Source organism: Acinonyx jubatus, chromosome C1 (assembly GCF_027475565.1).
Source record: "Acinonyx jubatus isolate Ajub_Pintada_27869175 chromosome C1, VMU_Ajub_asm_v1.0, whole genome shotgun sequence".
In the NCBI taxonomy this organism is placed as follows: Eukaryota; Metazoa; Chordata; class Mammalia; order Carnivora; family Felidae; genus Acinonyx; species Acinonyx jubatus.
The window spans coordinates 187,042,491-187,060,359 of record NC_069381.1 but is presented as its reverse complement, the minus strand read 5'-3'; the positions used below and the strand labels follow the sequence as shown (position 1 = coordinate 187,060,359).

Here is a 17,869-nt window from a genome sequence, read left to right as displayed (position 1 = left end):
AAAGACTACAAAATAAAGGCTGGATGTAGCCCTCAGAGTTTGGGGATGTGAATTGTTGGAGGAGGGATTTCTGGAACCTCATGCTCGTTTGAACTCCTCAGGACCTGAGTCTCAATGTCCTCTGTCTTTTTTCTTTGAGGACTTAGTGACTGATACATGCTTTCTTTTCCCCTTTTCTATTGATGTCACCTTCTCTTTCTGGGTAGATGGTTTTATTTCTTGTTTTATGGTCTTTTGGCTTCTTTGTTGACTTCATCTCCTTGATCCAAGCCTTTTTTTTCTTCCTTTCAGGTTTTAGTTCTCCATCATGAGCAAAACCAAGAAATACAGAACAAAATGGATTTGATCCCTGAAGCCAAGTTACCTCAACTGACTAGAGAGTTGTTTCTGTGAGACTCCTGTGTCTGAGCTTGGAGGCTTTGCAAAAGGTCTGTGGTCTGGATTTGCAATAGGAACATGCAGTAGTCACAAGAAGGAGAATCAGAGTAATCATGGGGCTTGAAGAAATGTGGCTCAGGAGGGCCTTCAGAGTGGAGAAGGCACCCTTCCCATTTCATAATTCTTCCTGTCTCACACCTTCTCCCTGCCCTCTTTCTAAGACCTTGTACAAGAAGACAAAGACATTGACCTGTGGGCATTTGGTCCAGCATGAGCTTCTTGTGCTAGTGCTTGCTTGGGGAGGGGGTAAGATGAGTGAGGGTGAATGGGGGCCTGAGAGTTATGAGGCATGAGTGACAGGAATAGTCCTGGTGACAAGGGAGAGGGAGAATGCAGCCAGAAATCCTCTGCCCTCCTCCTGGTACTTTCATCTACCACCTGCTGGCATAAAATAAACCCCATTCTCTACTGACGCTGGGGTAACAGGAGGAATGGGGTGAGGTAATGTAAACAATCATCTAAATCAGCTGTGGGGGCTACTGCAGGAAGGGAAAAAGGAGTCTGGGAAGATCACTGAAATTACTCTACCCTGAGAAAGAACCCAGTCCCTTCCCCTATAGCCTTGCTCAGAACCTATGATTATTGTGTTTTTGTAGAACAAGGGATAGTTGTTTATGTAAAGCATGTATAGACAGCTTGACAAGAGGTTGGTTAGATTTATTTACTTAGCAAGTCTTTATTAGTGCCTGTTATCTGCCAACTCCTGTTCTAAGCACTTTCCAAATATTAACTCACTGAATTCTTGTAACAGTTCTGTGACAGAGATACTCAGAATACAGTACTATTTTTATTTCCATTTTGCAGATGAGGAAACTGAGGCTCAGAGAGTTTAAGGGCCTTATCCAGGATAGAGTTGCCAGACTCAGCAAATAAAAATACAGGACACCCAGTTGATTTTGAACTTCAGAATAACAAATGATAATCTTGTCGTGTAAGTCTGTCCCATATATTATGCTCTCATATTTTTTGCTAAAAAACCAAATCTTGCATATGATATATGGGACATACTTACACTACAAAAATTATCTATTAGACATTCACATTCGATTTGGCATCCTGTATTTTACCTGGCAATCTGAACTCCAAGAATAGTGAGTAGCAAGCAGTGGTAGTAAGTAGTGGACTAGGACTTGAACCCAGAAGGTGTGTGGCTTGCTAGCCCAGGCTGGCAAGTACCTGACAAAGTAGGCTCTCCAATGAAGACTGGAGTGCTAATGTGCCAAGACAAGACACTAATCAAGCCATGTTTTCTCGTTGTAGGCCATCTGAGAAAGAGTAAAGGACCTTGTCTCTTTATTCCTCTTAGAAAGGTGGCCCGGGTGGGATTTGTACCCAGTGGCTTACACTTCCCTCAATCCGGGAGAGAACTGAGAAGCTTTCATTCCTCCAAGTGCAGGCCTCTGATGCCCCAGGGCTGGATTTCCCAAAGTTGAGGGGACTGAATCCAAAGGCAGGAGGCTGGGCTGTTCCAGGCCCCAAGGGGGTGAGGGGCTTGCACCAGGGTAGGAGGCTCTTGAATAGGGTTGGCTGCATGTGTTTGTGGAGAGGCTGGATACATGGCCACACTTGGGAATCTCGGCCAAGAGCCTGACATCCCAACGCTGGCACAGAGGAGGCAGGGCACGTGCCTCTGGGTGGATTGGGGAAGGCTCTCCGGATTCCCGGAGAGCCCGGAAAGCACTGCTGAGACCCCACCCCAATTTTTCTGAAGTGTCGATACCAGAGAATTTGAGAATGACTCCAAAAGGAGGAAAGGGGTGGCTCTCCCTTCCACATCATGTGGTGGAAAAAAACCCACCCAATATGGTTAAAATGAATACATTTTATGAGCAGTTACGGTGTTCCTGGTACCTGCATGAATTTCAAATCATTTGATGCTCTTATGCCTGCACTTGAAAACAGAGATCTATCTCAACTGAAAGTTCAGGCTCTTAGCCACCCCCTCATACTACCTCTCCCAATTCAATTAAAGTTGCATCAAATTTAACAGTCTAATTTCCTGATGCTTCAGGGTGATGTTCAAGAACAAGGTTTAGGAAGGTTTTCCTCCTTAGGCTTCACGGAGGAAAATCATACACAAACATTAAGTGCTGCTTGATTAAAGAAATTATATTTCAAATAGAGTTGTTATTTTTTTTCAGGATTAAATACTCTCCTTTTTAAAATCCTGGGTTTAAAATTTTAAACCAAGGCACCCACTTTGGTAGAGCTTTAGATGATGAGCATGGCTTCTCTCCTCAACACAAAGTCTCGTGTGATGTGACCCTAGTCTTGGCCACGCATCCCTGCATCCAGACCGCTCTGTACAGTCATGCCTGAGTCACCGCTTCTTGACAGCCAGAGCTCTGAGGACCTCGTGAAAGGCCCTGTGGGAACCAGAAATTCAGTACACTCAAAGGAGTTGAAGATGTTTACAACGTGAATCAGCAATTAATAGCACCTTTCCCCCCCCCCCAAAAAGTCACCTTTCATACAAGCACTACTAATTATGCTGTTTAGTTTTGTTTTTCTAAGGCGAATGACAAGAAAAATGTATAACCAAGGGACTGGTTGACAGAAGTGAAGAAATATGAGACAACTAGAACAGAGAACAAAAAATAATGAGAAAAATGATTAAAAGAACGGAATTGTGTGGCTTGCTCTACTGGTAATGAGGCTGAACTAAATGAAGAAGTTGCATGTATTTATGGAACCTGCAGGAGAGAGGGAGGAAGTAACTTTCTCCCGATCTCCAACTGGATTATGTTTTCAAACTGGGTGGATAATATAAAAGCAGCATGAGAAATCTGTCCTGGAGTTGCCCCAGCTGTGGCCCTCTATGAGGAGCTAGCTACATAGATCACTTCCCCTTAGATTTTATTCTGCCTGGACTTAACAGGAAATTCACGGCCATTCACACTCAGTTCCATCTTTCCACACTAACATACACAGTGTCTCCTCCACTCCACCCTCAGGCCTGCTGAACAAGAATCTCCCTTCCACCCTATATGAACTTCCTGTGGCCGTGTAACAAATAACCCCAAACCAGGTGGCTTAAAAACAACAGAAATGGATTCGCTCGCTATTCTGGGGGCCAGAAGTCTGAAATCAGTATGTCGGCAGGATCAAACTGCCTCTAAAGAGTCTAAGGGAGAATTTTCTCTTGCTTCTTCTGGCTCCTGGTGTCTCCAGGTATTCCCTGACTTGTAGCTGCAGAACTCCAATCTTTGTCTCTGTTCTCACATAGCCTTTTCTTCCCCCTCTGCCTTTCTCTTGCAGGGATGCTTGTCATAGGATTTGGGGCCCATCTGGATAATCCAGGATGATCTTATCTTGAGATCCTTGACTTAATTACATCTTCAAGGACCCTTTTTGAAGGAAAGTCTCACCCAGATGTTTTGGGTGGATACATCCTTTGGTAGGTGCAGAAGGCACCACTGCACCCTTTTCCCTAAATCCAAGGATTTCTTACTCCCTAGGTAAGAGATGAATCAATCAAAAAAGAATCCATTTATATACCAGCAAGACATTCCTTGCCTCTTCAATTTTCTTATGAGCCCAAACTGTCTAAGATCATCATTCTCTTATAGATTTCTTCTCAAATCTCATAGTCTATTTGGTTTTAGGGTTCTATCTATTCAGCTCATTTATTCTTTCTGTAGTTTTTCTTTTATTTGTTTTACTATGCAGGTCGGTTTGGATCTCCAAACCAATGGTGGTACATGCTTTTTGCCTGAGACAGTCCAGGATTAAGCCTGCTCATCCATCCCTGTGTCCTTTCTGGTTGGTACCTTCTCTGATGCTCAAGATCCTGGTTTTGATCATACCTCCAGCTGGAACACTTTCCTTTTTGGAGGGAGGACTTGAGAAACAATTGACATAAAGGATTCTGTTTAGTGAGTGATGAGTGGTGAGAAGGGAGAGGTCTTTGCCTCAACCTGCAACTTTGGAGGCTAAAACAGGAGTGGGGAGGTTCTGAAGAAGAGAGCTGGCACACACAGGAGGCCACGGCATAGATTATGACCAGACTTCTGTTCCACTGACTAAGGGCCTCTGTTTCCCTATCTGAAATAGTCTAAGAGCAATTAGCTTCTGAAGTTTCAGTCTCTGATCCAATAGTATTATTTGCTTTGGTGAAACATGGTCTCCACAAGTTTGTAAGCAAAACACTCCCCAGAATGATTTGGTGACAATTTAAGAAACTTTCTCCACACATACCCCTCTTCTACCCAAGGAACCAAGGGATTCTATCATTCAGGAGATGTGCAAATAGAACTATGGGCTTATCTTCACCTCTTTCTATTTCTCAACACTCAAAACATAGGGACATGTTTAAAGAACTCAGCATATTTTTCTTTATTTGGAGGGAATGTGCCTGACACAGTCCAACAAATCACCAAAGGGAGTATGAAATGGCACAGCCACTTTTGAAAACAGTGTAGTAGTTTCTTAAAAGGTTAAATATATGCTTCCCCTGTGATCCAGTGGTTTCCCTCTTAGAGAAATAAAATGATATGTTCATACTAAGAGTTACACAGGAATATTGATAGCAGTGTTACTCAGAATAGCCCCAAACTGGACAAATCCCAAGTGTTCATCGATAAGAGAATGGAATTGTGATATAATCATGTAAAGAAATACTAATCACAACTTAAAAAAAATTACTGGTTAAATCAATCAATACCCAAGTCCTGTAGATTCTACTTCCAAAATGTATCTGCTTCCTTTCTCCCATCATCACCATGCTGGTCTAAGCTGCTACAATCATTCCTCCCTCTGACGATTGCAACAGTCTTCACCTGGCTTCTCCCCTTACCCTCTTTCTTCCTCAAAACCATTCCCCCCACAGAGCCAGAGTGAACTCCCAAAAACCTGAATCTGATCTTAGCATCCATTTATTATGACCCTTCAGGGGCCACCTTCTCCCTTTGGGATAAAATCTAAACTCGCTGTAGTCTACCAAGCCCTTCAGAATCTGCCCCCGTCCTGATGCTCCTTCAGGGACTGTCCCCTTATTCACTGTGCTACAGCCATCTTCCCATCCCCCCTCCCTCCCGGCCTTGCCTCCAGTGTGTCAAACTCCTTGAGGCACGGGGGCCTGGCCGAGGTGGTTCTGGGTGCCGCACCTCACTCCCCATCTTCTCCTGATCAATGTACTCCTCCTGTCTCCTCCAGAAGACACGAAATTGAGGTAGGTCCACTCTCAGCCTGCTTTAGATTAGGACTCTGTTAGCTTTCTGCTGGCTCTCTGTGCTTTCCCTTCATGGCATCCTCAACAATGATCATGAAGTGGCATTTAGAATGGTTATTTGCTCTTTTTTTTTCCTTTTGTATTATTTTCCTATTGCTAGTGTACAAATCACCACAAGAGTAATGGTTTAAAACAAAACAAATTTCTTATCTTACAGTTCTGGAGATTGGAAATCTGACCTGGGTTTCACTGGCCCCAAATCAAGGTGTCACCAGAGTCATGCCCCTCTGGAGGCTTCAGGGAAGAATCTGTTTTCTTGCCTTTTACAGCTGCTGAAGGTCAACTACATTTCTTGGCTTATGGACCCTCCTTCTATCTGCTACTGGTGTAGCATCTTCTCTCTGCTTCCGCCTCTGGTTGGCTATCACATCTCTCTGATTCTGGTCCTCTTGCCTCCTTCTTATAAGGACCTGGAGATTACACTGGGCTTATCTAGATAATCCAGACTAATCTTTCTATCACAAAAAACCTTACCTTAATCACATCTGCAAAGTGCCTTTTACTGTGCAAGGTAACATATTTATAAATTCCAGGGATTAGGATGTGGACATTTTTGGGAGTGGGGGAAGGTATTCCTCAGCTTATCACATTTGTCTTGTCTCTAAATTTTAAGCTTCACTCAAGATAAGAACCATGTCTGTCTTGTCCACTACTGAACTCGGATTCTCTACCTGAAGTCTTGCACATTTCAGGTGCTAAATAATTCATTTTTGTGTAAAGTAAGCATATTGGAGCCACTTGAATGTAAATGGCTTAGATTTTATAATATTTATTTATCAATTTCATTTCCAAGTTTAAGACTGGAACATCTTTTGTTACTCTCTAGCCACTCTGGAAAGAGGGCCCATTGCACTTGGATTTCCTAATTTCAAGCCAAAATTGTTCTAAAAAACCACCTGGGGGGTACCCGGGTGGCTGAGCCAGTTAAATGTCCAATTCTTGATTTTGGTGCAGGTCATGATCTCACAGTTCAATGAGATCTAACTCCACATAGGGCTCTGAGCTGCCAGCATGAAGCCTGCTTGGGATTCTCTATCTCCCTCTCTTTCTGCCCTTCCATCTCCTTCTCTCTCAAAATAAATAAATAAACTTAAAAAAAAATAAAACACCTGAACTTTGACTCCATTACTCACTATTTTTGCTCATAGAATTTTCCTGCATTAAATTCTTTTTGCCTAATCATCTAACAGGACCAAACTCCCTTGAACTCCTCCTACTCTAAAAGGGTTCTCACCTACCTTATGAACACAATTCACATGAATCAGCATGCATCCTCCAGCTCGACAGGCTTCTAAGAGATTTATGCTCCTGCAGTATTTCTCCAAGCCAGATTTCTTCAAACTCTGTTCCCAATCTCCATACACCATTTCACTGGCAACTTCACAAGTGGAAAATCTGATATCAGTATTCAGAGAACCAAATGATACCATAAAAAATGTAGAATAATTACAGCTCAATTATACTAGTATTGTTTTAGCCCCTATCTTTTTGAGAATCTCCCAGCTCAGGAGATGAAAAGAAGAGATGGCACAAGGGTGTGTGTGTGTGTGTGTGTGTGTGTGTGTGTGTGTTTAAAGTGGGAACATACTATAAATGCACATTAAAACATTTCAAAATAGAAACCTTCTTAGATAAAGTGAACGAAGTGAATTCTTCTAACCTACTAAAATAAATATAAAGAAAATTAAGTCAGCCAAACCAATTCCTTGATATCATGTGGTCAAGAAAGGAAAAATTGGTTATCTGAATCTTTAAATTTTTACCACTGTTTTAATCCTATGTAGACACAGTCTGAATGTGAAAGCATTACCCATCTGATAAATAAAATAATTCAGCAAAGAGATTTAGGACACTGCAAACTTAATTCTGCTCATGAACATCTTGTCTCACCTGGTGTTTTAAACTCTTGTCTTGGCTTGCTTCACAGGGACCTTATGAAAGTCCCCTCCCCCCATAAATACAGTGGAGCAATCCAATCGTTAAGCCCATTGTCTCCACCTAGGCTTGCCTGGATATACAACATGATGCCTGGACATATGAGGCTATGGAGCATTATTCATTTCTCACAGAGAGGCCAAGTGAGTGGGGATTAGCCTCAACAATGAGTACTGCTATTCGCTATTTAGCCAGGAGCAAGGTTCTCATCCAACACAATGCTTGTGCACGTTCAGCTCATTGCTTGTCTGTGCAGATCCCCACATGCAGAGAGGACTTTTACAACCCAGAGTGACAACCACGTGTCCTGAGGCTCTGTTCCCACCAGGGAAGGCCATAGGAAGGCCACTGCTCAGCTCTCTGCATTTTATGTTCTCCACTGCTGAGAGTGATGCAATGATATGGCAAAGGACTTGTGTTTTCTTGGTCTATATACAGATAACTTATACTGGTTATTAAGGAATTTTCATTAATAAAGAAGGATTTTGACTTAACCTCATGTGGACACACAAAAGTATCCAGGCATTATGACAAGAACTTGACTGAAAAAAAATCTCTTCAAGAAAAGAGAAATATGGCCAAGAGTCCTATACAACCAGTCTTCTATTGGGGGATATTCAGGCTCATGTTTCTGAACAAGTAGGAAGTTTGAAGAATACACAAATTTTACAAAGGGAAAGAGGATTTTCCGTTATGGGTGTTACAAATATTATAGCATTTCTGACTCCAGGTATTGTAAAGCCATTACCTGTCTTCAGTCTTTGTGTAGTTTGGGTCCCCTCTGTGGGTGGGGATGGAGGATGGTGAACTTTTTTGATTCACAGGAAGCTAGTGATACAAAATACAAATACAAAAAGTTTGCGTAAAATCCACCCACCATTTTGAGCCAAAATATTTATTGTAGCAACGGAGGCTGACAAAGTAATGGGCACTTTGGATTTAGCCCTTTGTGCACCTCCTTTATGCACAGTGGTGATGACCACCACTGTATGAGGAAGCCTCCATGTGGGAAGTTCTCCCCAACAACCTCACTCTTGAGACTAGGACAAAAAGCAACCCTTCTATTCTATACCTGTTTTACTTTCCTAGCACCGCTGTGATAATTACTACAAACTTAGTAGTTTAAAAAAAACACAAATGTATCATCTTATAGTCGGAAATTCAGAAGTCCAAACTGGGTCTCACTGGACTAAAATTAAGGTTTTGGTAGAGTTCTATTCTTTCTGGAGACTCTAGGGGAACTTCTGTTCTCTTACCTTTTTCAACTTCTAGAAGTTGCCTTTAAGCCTTGACTCATGGCCCCTTCCAGAAATCCCATCACTCTGACTACTGCTTCCATTGTCATATTTCCTTGTCTGAGTCTCCAGTCTTCTGCTTTCTCTTAGATTATAAGGACCCTGGTGATTATACTGGACCCACCCAGGGAACCCAGCGCCATCACTCCTTCTCAAGATCCTTAACTTAGTCACATTTACAGAGTCCCCTTTTGCCACATAAGGTAATATATTCACAGTTGCAATGATTAAGACTTGGACATCTCCAGAAGCCATTATTATGCCCAACACAATATTCTTTTCCATTTTCCAACCAGAAGCTTTTGGCCATTTTTACACTTAATTCTTCTTTCTTGATTCATCTCAACCAACCATCTGACTTTTTTTTTTTTTTTACACCAAAGTACATTTGTAACTTCCTACTTATTTATAAGATTGAGAACTTCTTGGAAGAGGAGATACTGTATTTTACTTTATTGTATTCTTCACAGACCTTAGCAGTGTCTTGTATAAAACATGTGCTCAGAACATTTTGTAATTTTTTTTAAAAAAAGGAGAAGCTATTTGCTATAGAGAACTAGATTTTGAAGCTCAGTGTGGAGGACAGACTGGTGAGACTGAAAACATAATTTCACTTCAAACATGGCAGAGGGATGGGATTCCAGGGTAATTCAATGTGGGAAAATACAGGCTTTTCAACAGGTGTGGTGGAACAACTGGACATTCACAGGAAAATATAATCCTTGAACTTTACCTCGTACCATACAAAAAAATTAACTTTAAGACTATAACATTTTTAGAGAAAATGCAGGAGAAAATTTTGATAGCCTTGAGAGAGGCAAAATTTTGTCTTAGATGACACAAAAAGAACTAATAAGGAAAGAAAAAAGTCAATAGAATGGACTTATTCAAAATTTAAAACTGCCCATCAAAAGACCTCATTGAGTAGTGGTGCAAAATTAGACTTAGATGGGATTTCTTCTTCCAGGCAGGTCTAAATAACAGGGACCAGATTTACCTTCCTTCCTGAAAAACTAAACAAAATACCACCTTGGTGCAAAGGTTATCAAGACTCTGGTCATTAAGCAATGAAAGACACTGAGCCCTAAGAGACAGAAAACAAATGCAGTGAGACCTACACTTGCCCTAGTTTGCTGCAGGGAGAGTTTCTGGTCAATGTGCAGAGAGGGGGATCCTAGGCAGAATACAGTGGTCCCATGGGATAAGAGAGAAAAAGGAGTCTGTGTGGTTAGAGTCTGCAGGGCAGAGAATCAGAGATCCATAGAGAGTCCTGCTGGAGTCTTCAACTGAGTACTGATCAGTCCATGTTCTTAAGGACACTGTCTAGGTCCATGGAAAGAACTCTCTGAAAAGATTAGAGAGATGGTATCAAGAATTCACACAAAGCCAAGAATAATTCCTGTTCCTCCCAAGCAGAGTGGAAAACCTCATAATTCATGGAACATTGGGTAGAGTCCTCAAGTCCTAAGAAAGTTTCACTTTAATATTGAGACAAAGGTAACCCCTGAATAAAGATTGCTCTAGTTGTACATAACAAAGCTTAAAAGCAAGTTCTGAAAGGGATGAAGTGTTTTGCAAGTAATTCAACTGCATCCCAGAGGTTCAAGAATGCTTACAGGAGTACAAAAATACCCAGCATCCAAAAGGTAAAATTTACAACATCAGACATCCGTTCAGAAATGAACAGAATTAATATTCCCAATTAGCATTTGGAAGCAGGAAAGTATGACCCATAATGAGGGCAAAATCAATCAGTTGAAACCAATGTAAGAATTATACAGATGTTAAAATTAGTAGACAAGACATTAAAAGCGTTAGTATAACAGTATTCCATAAGTTCAAGAGGCTGGAGGAAAGATTGCACATGAAGACTAGAGAAATAGAAGACATAAAAAAGATCCAAACTGAGCTTCTAAAGATGAAAACTATAATATTTGAGATAAAAAATACATCAGCTTAAACATTGGAGAAAAAAAGATTAATGAAATTGAAAACATAGGAATAGAAGCCATGTAAAGTGAAATTTGCAAAGAATTTTTAAAAATTTGAAAACTAAAATGAACAGAGCATCAGTGAGACAACTTTAAACATCAAATATACATGTAATTGGAGTCTCCAGAGCAAGGGAGGGATTATTTCTAATTCTAATCTATTTTGAATAAAGCTGCTATGAATATTCATGTATTATGTGGACATATACTTTTTTAGGGGTACAGACTCAGGAGAGAAATTGCTGGGTCCTAGGGATCATATATCTTTAACTTTTTAAAGAAAGTGTCGAACAAATTTTCAAATGGTTTTCCCTTTTTACTTACCAGCAATTGTTCCAGCAATGTATTAAAATTCTACCTTCTTCACATCCTTGCCAATGTTTTGTGTTATCACTCTTTTTATTTAAAGTTTATTTATTTATTTTGAGAGAGAGAGAGAGCATGGGAGGGGCAGAGAGAGAATCCCAAGAAGGCTTACGCTGTTAACACATAGCCTGACGTGGGGCTCAAATCCATGAACCGTGAGATCATGACCTGAGCCGAAACCAAGAGTCAGATCCTTAACTGACTGAATCACCCAGGCACCTTAAAATCAAGGCACTCTTCTTAATCTTAGCCATATTAGTGGCTTTGTAGTGGTATCTCATTGTGGTTTTAGTTTGTAATTTTCCTGATGCCTAATATTATTGACCATCTTTTCATAGGCTTCTTGGCCATACATATGTATTTATTTATAAAATATCTCTTAAAATATTTTGCGTATTATTTCACTGGGTTATTTCTCTACTTATTATTGTGTCAGTATCAATTACTTTGCATTTTCTATAATTTTTTATACATGACATCATATAGTATTTCCTTTTTTTCCCTGGCTTCGTTCAATAGTGTACTTATTTTCAGATATAGCCACACAGTTTATGTAACACTTCTCTTTTTATTGCTGAGTACTAGTCCATTATATAAGTATGCACAAGTTACATATTTATCCACATGATGATGAGCATTTGAGTAGTTTCCAGGTGTTGGCTATTAAAAATAAAGCCTTGGGGCACCTGGATGGCTCAGTGAGTTGAGCATCTGACTCTTGGTTTCCGCTCAGGTCATGATCTCACGGTTTCATGAGTTTGAGCCCTGTGTTGGGCTCCATGCTGTGCGAAACCTGTCTCCCTCTCTTTCTCTGCCTCTCCCCCATTCACACTATCTCTGTCTCTCTCAAAATAAATAAACTTAAAAAAATTAAACTTTAACAAATATTTGTATAATAATCTTTGCATATATATATGATTTCATTTTTCTTTTGTCTAAAATCAAGAACTTCAGTATCCACCTTATGATGTAGAAAAGGAAGAGCAAATGAAATGGATAATGAGCAAATAGAAAGAAATAATAAAGATTAAAGATCAGGGTAGAAATCAAGGAAATAGAAACAGAAAAACAATGGATAAAAATTAATGAAAACAAAATCCATTATTAGAGAAGATAATCAAATAGATAAACTTCTGGCAGACTGATCAGGGAAAGGAGATACTGAAAGATCATGTATATTTACACACATACATACACACACACATACATATGTGTATATGTATATACACTATTATATATATACATACATGTATATACATATATATATACTATTACATATATATGACATATAATTTCATCAAAATGAAGAATGTCTACTCTTCAAAAACTAGACAAAGGGAATGAAAAGAGAAGACTCAGGAGACTAGGAGAAAATATTTGCAAATTATATATCAGATAAAAGACTGTATCCAGAATGTATAAAGAAATCTCAAAACTTGATGATAACAATAACTTTTTTTAATTTTATTTCACGTTTATTTACCTTTTTTTGAGACAGAGAGAGAGACAGAGCATGAACGGGGGAGGGTCAGAGAGAGAGGGAGACACAGAATCTGAAACAGGCTCCAGGCTCTGAGCTGTCAGCACAGAGCCCCACGCGGGGCTGGAACTCACGGACCGCGAGATCATGACCTGAGCCGAAGTAGGCCGCTTAACCGACTGAGCCACCCAGGCGCCCCTGTGATAACAATAATTTTTAAAAAAAGGTAAAACACAGGAAAAACTTGAACAGTTTCTTTACCAAAGAAAATATATGGATGGCAAATAAGAACATGAAAAGATGCTGAACATTATTACTCATGAGAAAGATGCAGATCAAAACCATAGCAAGACCTAATTATATGCCTCTTATTTATTTCTATTTTTAAGTTTATTTACTTTGAGAGGGGGAAGAGGGGTGGGGGGGGAGAGAGAGAATACCAAGTAGGCTTTGTGCTGTCAGCACGGACCATGATATGGGACTCGAACCCACAAACCGTGAGATCATGACCTGAGCTGAAATCAAGAGCTGGACACTTAACTGACTGAGCCACCCAGGTGCCCCAAATTACATGCCTTTTAGACTATCAAAAGTTAAAAATATTTCAAGTATTGGTGAGGATGTGGGGGGACAGGTAGTCAAGTCATACACTGTTGGTAGGAATGTAATATGGTACAACCACTTTGGAAAACATCTTGACATTTACTCAAAAATCTAAACGCACATCTATTAAAAGACCCAACCATCCTACTCATAAATATTGACCAAATACAACTTAAAATCTGTAGATCTGAATAACCCAACCAGTGGAGGGAACGTCAAGTTTGTGGTTTGGTTTCCTCCCCAAGAAAGTGTTATTCAGATGTCTAATGAAGACAAAATGGTATCATCACTATCTACCTCTATGTGAGTTTTCCTGTTGCTCTCTAGACAGCCATGTGCAGTCTCGAGGTTGGAATATTATTTCATGTCTTTCTGAAGTCATAATATTTTTTGAAGAGCATCTTTCACTCATTCAACATTTATTAAACACCTACTTTTATTCTTATCAGTACATTTTTTTACCTCCTTGCCTATGTAAAGACCTTAAATAAACCTGTAAACAAAGTAATTCTCATTAACTTGATCACGTCTATTTATTTATGTATTTATTTATTTATTCATTATTTTTAAGTTTATTTATTTTGAGAGACAGACAGCTTGAGTTGGGAAGGGGCAGAGTGAGGGGGAGAGAGAAAATCCCAAGCAGGCTCTGCACTGTCAGCACAGACCCCAGTGCAGGACTCAAACCCACAAAACCATAAGATCACGACCTGAGCCAAGATCAAGAGTCAGCTGCTCAACCAACTGAGCCACTTAGGCGCCCCTAACTTGATCACTTTTAAACTCTCTTTTAATGTGCCATTATTTTGCATATTTATCAAGTATCTATTCCTGACCATCTAAAATCCCTTAAGGCTCAGCCACATTGGGCATATTTTTTTCCCCTGGCCTGGCTGAGTTCTTCCATTTTGACCTCTAGTTCATATTTCTAGTAAATTAAAAAAAAAAATTAATTACATGCATTTTCATTTTGGAGTCTTCAAGACAAAATTTCAGCCACCAGGCATCTGATACTTCAAACCTAGAAACAAATTTAGTGCTTGTTTCCTTTGTGCGGTCTCTGCTCCGGACATGCGCAGCAGCTGAGTTTACCGATCAGCAGATGTGATATGAGGAACACATTGGGTCAAGCCTCTATCATGAGATCAGGGAAAATAAGTTTTCTCTCCAGTAAAAACAGAGCAACTCGTTTTCAAATCTCGCAGCTTCCAGCAAGCTCTGGTGTTTCCTTTTGGTCTGTGAAACAGTTCAGCCTCACACTCTCCTGCTGTTGTGACAGTCTGTCTCCACCCCAGCAGCACAAAGACCGAAGGAAAAAGGGATTCGGTAGCTGCTTTTCTTGCATTGGGGAGATATACATGATTTCACAGTAAGAGAAGATATCTGATCTTTGTACCCCCTTTGTTTCCTCTCTCCAAGTTTTATAGCCTTCTTTATCTGTAAATAAAAAAAAAAGTTGTACATACATTTTCAAAATGTGCTGCATAATACAACTTCATACATTTAGGAAGCTGACAGCTGCCCTCTGAGGTATAGCCTGACAGCCTAAAACCCAGAAATCAATCATTTGGATATAGTGAGGCCATGCTATTGCTCCCAGTATGTATTGCGGCACCCAGGAACCACTCATCTGAGATACGCCATCGTAACTCTGATAGATTAAAGCACCACATCCTAGAAACAATTGTGTGTGGTGGGGGAAAATGCTCTCATAGATCTGCCGGGTACCAGCCCAGAATCCAGCAGGCAACCGGGCAGGGCTGTGCTGAATCAGAGCTTCCAGAAACCCGGGAAGCAGCAGGATGACAGTTCTGTTCTTCAACAGCCCATTATGAACTAATTAGCATACATGAATTGCAGATTTTAAGCATTAAAGTGATGTACAAATCATTAATTTTTTGTCAAATCCATGTCACCCTTGTGTATGCCTTCCTATTTTAATGTTGCATGACAGTGAAAAGAGGTACAATCCTCTGTATATAAAGAGGAGAGATTTGGTGTAGCTGATATAATGAGACCTATTTAAACACTATGTATTTTTCGGCTTTGAATATATCTGCTTGGAAAAATGCTACACTTGTCCTATTAGGGTTAATTGTGAAAGGATGTTAATGTATTCAAAACCCCAGGGGTAGTTCTACATGTTGTCTGAATGAAACAGGGGATGTAAGACCAACTTCACATTTGAGCTTGCTTTTTAAAAGTCCTCTTTTTGATGAATAAAAAGAGCCATAAAATCTTTCTCACTGATTATGGAAGGTGTAACTATTTAGAATGAAAGCTGAGCTTTTCGGTGTGTGAGAGCTCCCATGCAGCAGATCTGTTCTCGTTAACTCAGTGCCAAACTTAATTTATAAAGATGTATAATGGAATGGAATGGAAAAGGGAAAATAACAGCAAATCTGGGTTTCATACTGGAAAAGGCTTCTAAGCATTAATTTGTGGTTTTCCGTATTGTTTCTGTGTATTTAATTACTAAAGATATTTGTGCTTAAACAAATGCTTGGTGTTTCATTTGAATTTCTCTTTTCTTATTACAGTGGAGTCACAATGCTTAATTTGTTAGTACTGCAATAGTTGCCATGGTAACAGACTCTAACGTTATATATAAATATGTATGTGGCATATATGTGTGTGTGTTATAAATATGTACTATAGATGATTATGACTTTATTCCGAGAGCACATTTCAGAAGACTTAGCTCTTAAGAAACACTCTAATTAAAAATGTAGATATACTTTGTGAACCTAAAGATATATGGTCACAGACTTGGGTCTCCATTTTCACATGGGGAAGAAAGGAAGTTCTGAGGAAGGGGGAGATGTTTTCATGCTCTCTTCTTGTAGGTTTTCCTCTGCCTGCCAGCAGAATCCTCCTTGGGTCATACTCTATGGGCCTTCTCCTTCTCCCCACTCCCTTTTCCACCCACTTCTTTTAACCATACGAAATCTAGATAAAATGAAAACCAAGGCCAAACTCTAGGGGCAGAAGTTTTTTTTTTCTGAAGAACATTCTATCAAGAAGATTAGGGATGCATTGAGAAGGGAGGAGGAGAGGGTGAGATGATGTGGTCCATTCGTATTAGTGAGAGAGGGGAATTCGTAATAAAGATAACTATCCACGTATATGCTGCTTGAATTAGGAATCCCATGCACCTCTCAGGAAATATTTAGGGTAGAAAGTAGACTCTTCATTGTAGAGCTAAGGAAACTGCAGCTGACAGTGAGTGAGTAAAAATTGTCATGAAGATTACTTCTGCCAAAGCCTCCGTTCTTTGTACAATGTCACCTTATTACTGAGGCCTTCTTTAGTGCAAGGTACCAGAGCCATAAACCCACTCCTTCCAGACTAATTAGCATCCCCCATGCAGTCAAATCTGGGGCAATGACAACGATATGCTTTATGCTGGAGATGACTTTGGTAGTAAACCAAAAATAAACCCAATGGAAAGGGAGAATAGCATGGCCATCTCTCTCAGTAGGTATTATTTTCAACTCCATGCAACAACAACCATACAAAAACAGCAGCTTAGCTAAATGGTTTATTTTTCATAAATCATTACAAATCCAGAAATAGGCAAGCTTAGGTTGGTATGGAGTCAACATACTTAAATGGAGCATTTAGGCAGTTATTTATCTCTCCCCTGTGCCATCCTTAGTGTGAGACCATTATCTTCATGCTCATAAGATGGCCACCGCCCCACTTGACATCACAACTGTATTTCAGGCTAAAGGAAGAGGAATGAATAAAGAGGAAATAATGAGGGGGCTGAGCTGGTCTCTCTCTCTCTCTCTTTCTCTCTCTCTTTTTGTGGAAAAAAATCACAATTTCAATATTGGATGCCACATATTGTGCTTTGACTCATACAGTTTCCTTGGGATTAACCGATGGAGTGTCCTATGACCTTTGGGGACTGTGGAAAATATGGAATGCTTCAGAGATATGCATGTCATCCTTGTGCAAGGGCCACGCGAATCTCCTCTGTATCATTTTATTTCCAGTATGGGCTGCCAAAGCAAGTACAAGCTTGTCTCTTCTCGGAGATAAACATAACTTTTCAGGAAGCCCTAACCAAAACAGTGTGCTTACGCTGGGCAGCCTGCTTCCATATGGCCACCCCATAGATGCAGAGAAGTCTGTGGCACTGAGTCATTTTAATCAAGCCTAATGTTGCCCTTAGTAAAAGGGGGTTCTGTTAGTAATGAATGGAGAATGGTTATTGGATAGGCATCTACCAATGGTCATCTTCTGTGATCGATATTTCCTTGTGACTTCATCAAGAATACGCACCAATGTAGGTGTGTATTTTGAATCAAGGAAAAACATTAAATGCACATTCTGGCACACAGCTGAACACCAGCTTCGACCTTACTCATTTTCTTGCTATTTTTTGAATCTTCAGCTTCCATTTCCAGGAATTCTCCATTTAATCCTTCCAAGCGGAGTACTTATTAGCTGCCTTATTGGTACTAAACCATACTACCCTAGTATGATGGTGGCAGAGTTCACGGTTTGAGCAGCTGAATTTTGC

At 40.1% G+C, this 17,869-nt stretch overlaps 1 non-coding gene across 1 annotated transcript; it reads right to left on the bottom strand.

Moving 5' to 3' along the window:
- Nucleotides 1-17,256: 17,256 nt before the first annotated feature.
- Nucleotides 17,257-17,358, bottom strand: LOC113598341 (U6 spliceosomal RNA). The gene has a single exon (XR_003419016.1). It is a non-coding gene; the product is annotated as a U6 spliceosomal RNA (small nuclear RNA).
- Between the last annotated feature and the right edge of the window lie 511 nt (nucleotides 17,359-17,869).